Source organism: Ovis aries, chromosome 2, assembly GCF_016772045.2.
Source record: "Ovis aries strain OAR_USU_Benz2616 breed Rambouillet chromosome 2, ARS-UI_Ramb_v3.0, whole genome shotgun sequence".
NCBI lineage: Eukaryota > Metazoa > Chordata > Mammalia > Artiodactyla > Bovidae > Ovis > Ovis aries.
Genome location: NC_056055.1, coordinates 365,396 through 370,122, shown reverse-complemented (window position 1 = coordinate 370,122; position 4,727 = coordinate 365,396). Strand labels below are relative to the sequence as shown.

At 50.0% G+C, this 4,727-nt stretch overlaps 1 non-coding gene across 1 annotated transcript; it reads right to left on the bottom strand.

Moving 5' to 3' along the window:
* Window positions 1-305: 305 nt before the first annotated feature.
* On the bottom strand, window positions 306-412 carry LOC114113469 (U6 spliceosomal RNA). The gene has a single exon (XR_003588491.1). It is a non-coding gene; the product is annotated as a U6 spliceosomal RNA (small nuclear RNA).
* Between the last annotated feature and the right edge of the window lie 4,315 nt (window positions 413-4,727).

Here is a 4,727-nt window from a genome sequence, read left to right as displayed (position 1 = left end):
TCCCACAGGCACACTTTGGTTATTGGAGTGACTGCACCTCAAATGCTAGAAACAGAAGCCGGGGAAGCACTGCCTCCCTGGCACCTGGAGCCCAAGGCCTGGAGTCAGTCCCGTTTCCGGTTTCTTGCTTACCCCATCTCCTCCTCTGCTCCCTCTGTGTCTCAGCTGATGCCATTCCACTCACAGCTTGGCCCTCTGTTTATGGTCTGCTGTTTATTTATTTATTTTTTTTTAGTTTTTTTTTTTTTTAATTTTTTAAATTTTTTTAAATTTTAAAATCTTTAATTCTTATATGAGTTCCCCAAAAAAATATGGAACGCTTCACGAATTTGCATGTCATCCTTGCGCAGGGGCCATGCTAATCTTCTCTGTATCGTTCCAATTTTAGTATATGTGCTGCCGAAGCGAGCACTGGTCTGCTGTTTAGAAACCTTCCATCAGAGTGTGATTTGAAACATTTTTCTATTGTGATGCCCTGTTCCTTTACTTCACAGTTGTTCTCTTTTCCCTTTTTTGTATTATAGTATATTTGATTTATAAGAAATTTACAGTTTACAGAGCTGACCCCTGCAACTTAATGTCCACGGCATAGTCAAGCAGAAGGCAGATGACTCTTATCAGGATGCCTCGAAGGAGACCTGCAAACGTCACCAGGATGTTCGGTCTGACTTCAACTCCAGCCTGGTCAACCTGTCCAGGGATTTCAATTATCCTTCCTCCTCTGCTAAAAGCTGCCTCCGAGAGACTTTCTAAGGAGAAATGGCAACCCACTCCAGTATTCTTGCCTGGAGAATCCCAAGGACAGAGGAGCCTGGTGGGCTGCCATCTATGGGGTCGCACAGTTGGACATGACTGAAGCAACTTAGCAGCAGCAGTTTGATGCCAGATATTGAGGTCTAGTTTTCAAACAAAACTGTATACTCCACACCTAAGTTCAGCTTCTTAGCAACAATCTAGAATTGATAAGCAGCAGGTAGAAACCCAAGCAAAGCAAAATGCTTCTGTGGACAATCTCAATAGGAGGAAATCATTACAGGCAGTGGAAGGTGGGGAAGGAAAGAAGTGATTCTTAAAAGAAAGGGAAAAGGCTGGAAGTGGCATTACAGGTGGTAGACATGGATTGAACTTGCTTGCTAGACAGACTTCAGCCAAGACCACCCTCATCGAGCTGTCCCCATAGAGCTCAGCCGCGTTGCCACAAACCCTGTGCACAGTTCCCACCTCATCTCTCCTGGACGGTGGGGCCTGCGGACTCGAAAGCGGGAAATGAGCGCTGCCCTGGGCTGAGGACTGCAGCCACCTGTGAGCCATCGGCCTGCCTCCTGGGCACCAGGGGACCCCAGACCCAGCTCGCTGTGCAGGGCAGGCCCCTGGCCCAGCTCTGGTCAAAGGATGGACGGGGAGGGACACTCACAGCTCGATGCCTGGAGCCCCAATCTGGAAGCCCACCCACTCTACCCCCGCCCCCAGTTCCTGCTGCCCGAAGAGACTCTGAACCCTGGGGGGCGGGGGGGTGGGGAAGGTCCCAGATGCCTGAAAAATACATCCTCAGTTGTTGGGCCACTGAAGTTTGGGAGTGTCTCAGCGATTGGACTATTCTGATTAATATGTCATGTCCTTTATTTCCTAGAACGTTATGCTCTTGCAGTCAGAAATTTGGGAATGATCATTCTCCTCTTTTGTGAGGAGCTTCTCAAGTCAGTGGAGGAGGTGGAGACCAGAGCCTTTCCCAGCTCTGCAGGGTCATCTGAGAGCCTCGGACGAGATGGGATAGTGCGCAGGTCTTTCTTGGTCTTCGAAACAATGAGATGCCATTTTGTAGTTTCAGGGGTAGCGTGAAGGCCGATATATAAATATTGCAATAAAATAGACACAACTCCGACTGAGGTCAACACAGAACTTAATCAGGACCAGGAAAGCCTAGAGCATGCTGAGCTCCTGACATGATAAGCGTCCAAGGAAACCCTAGTCTCTGCCAGGTGGGGGCTGTCGAAGGGTTAACTACACACAGGAACCCCTAGCTTCACGACAAATGGGAACTGATCCTCAAAAGGCAGTTTGCTTTTAGCTGGGACGATGCTAACAGTTGTAGATAAGCCTGTGAACAATACCTCCTGAGTATCCAGCTTAATCTACACAGACAGGAAGGAAGGAAGCCACTTGAGGACATAATTTAAAATAAACCAAGCACTTCAAGAGAAAAGAGGCAGTGCCAGCCTGCCCACCAGGGGCGGCAGTCCTAGCCCCCTCCTGAGTAAGTCGACACCCTCCAAGTGAACATATCACATCACGTTCCTGCTGCAAAAGGTCCGTATCCTTCACTCTGACCCCACAGAGACACGGGAATTATGGCCCAGAGCAAGCACTCACCAGTGAAGGTGAAAGTCACTCAGTCGTGTCCGACTCTTTGCGACCCCAGGGACTATACAGTCCATGGAATTCTCCAGGCCAGAATACTAGAGTGGGTAGCCTTTCCCTTCTCCAAGGGATCTTCCCAACCCAGGGGTCGAACCCAGGTCTCCTGCATTGCAGGCGGATTCTTTACCAGCTAAGGCACAAAAGAAGCCCCAAGAATACTGGAGTGGGTAGCCTATCCCTTCTCCAGCAGATCTTCCCGACCCAGGAATCAAACCAGGGCTCCTGCATTGTAGGCAGATTCTTTACAAACTGAGCTATGAAGGGATATCTTACTCAATATGTATTTTGCAATTTATTAAACAGAGTATGACTAGGCAAACAAACTGTCACAATTTCCAATCAGATGAAAGCAAAGAGAGAAAACAGCATGTCTGTTCGTTGAGAAGAGCCTCTCCTTCCTGAGACCCACTTCTCCAAGGACCGCAGACACCAAAAGCACTGAAACCACATCTAGCCGCGTGCCCTGTGCAGGGAAGCCCCTGGGCAAACATTTTCGATTTTCTCTGGTTTTGTGAGTTTTGTTTCACACTGAATTGAATTTGCTTTACACTCACTCTGCTTCAAGAGGCTAATTCCCCAGCATGTCGTTGATCATGGAAGGGACATATCAGCAATGTGACTTCACAGGCACCTGGGCACACAGGGCCTCAGAGCTGTGTGTGAAGCTGCACTTGAGGGCTTTTACCTTATGCTGAGCAGCATTTTCAGATTCAAAAGCAAGACTTGCGAGTCCAGGCTCAGGGTTTGCCTCAGTCTCCAAGGAGACGTTCCAGGCTCCCAGGAACCCTGGAGATGATGCGAACTCTTACCTGTTTTAATATAAGCAGTTAAATTCAAGAGGAATTTAACATCCAAATGGAAGCATAAGGCTGGAAGTTAGAATGCGTTCTGGTTCCCAGCCCACGAGGAGTCACTGAAGTGCCCCAAACCCCACATCTCACGGTGTGATTTCTACAAAAAGGACATCGACCTATTCATAAGAATTGGGGGTTTAATGGGCTCCAGTTTCATCAACCACTACAAACACTGTAAAGTAATTAGCCTCCAATTAACCTTTTTTTCAATTGGGGGTTTAAAATTCAGAACTTCAGTTAATTCTCCAGAGGCTTGTCCTCGCTTTTTTGACTCGCCCCAGAGTTCCTAGACACGCGCCTCTAGACTTTGCAGACAGCTTCCTTCTCTTTAATCCAGCACCCCTGCCATCCTCCAAAGCCCTTGGTCCTGAGTCTCCTTTTGCAAACATTCCAACAATTTGTTTTCCGCTCCCACAACCACAACGCGTGCGGCGTCCCACGTTCCTGTATAAATCAGCCTCACAGATCCAGTTTCTTTGAAGCCTGGCACCTCCTGTGTCAGAACTCGCAGGGTCCGCAAAATGTGCGTATCTTCACTTATTTCTGACCAAATCTGCTGCTTGTTACGGCATCTAGAGAAACTCATGCCGAGGTGTGCATCGGTCTCCTCCCTGCGCCCTCCTGGTAAGAAGGCAAGCGGAAGCGGAAGCGGAAGCGAGGCTTCCAGAGAAGGCGGTTCCGGAAGGGGTCAGGGAGGGGCCGCTGCAGCTGCAGGACCGGAAGTGGTCTGCTCCGAGGAGCCGTTTCCGGTGTCAGCTGAGAGCGCAGGTTCCCGCCGAGGCCGTAGGGGCTTGGCGTGAGCGGTGCTCTCTGATCACGCTGCCCTCCCTCAAGTCTAGAGGTGCCAGGCCTCTGCGTCCCCCGCAGATTGAGCCCCAGGGGTGCCCTGTGCAATCCTGCCATCCTCCAGGGGGGCCTCTCCCTTCGGTACAGGAACTATCTTGATTTGAAAACACATTATATGCTTCTCTGGCACCACACGTTTATGGAATAAAATTCTAAACACTATTAAGACGATTAACACTAAGGCTGAAGATCTGGGTGTGAACAAAGGCCTGTTCTGCCAGAATTACTCACAGTATCTGCTCTTTTCCTGTAAGGTTTGTTGAGGCGTTTGTGTTACGTCCCTGGCGGCTTGGACGTGCCCGGAATCTGTCCGCTTCTGCTCCATTCGCTGACTTTCCCCCGCTGGCTCTCCCCCACCCTGGCTCCCCGCTCTCTGCGGCCCTCGCTGCTTTAGGACACACGTGTCTTATCACCAGCAACACCGATTCGTTCGTTTAATGCGATTAACTCTGCAAAGAAGAAAAGTACGGGAAACGTCGCCCGGCTGCCTTGTAAGATTCTCACAACTGAGGCCAGAGAACAGAGGGATGAGAACCCTGCCAACCAGACACTCCCGGCGCTGCGCCCCAGGAAGAGCCCTGTCCAGAGCCGGGCTGAGCAGCCGGGGCT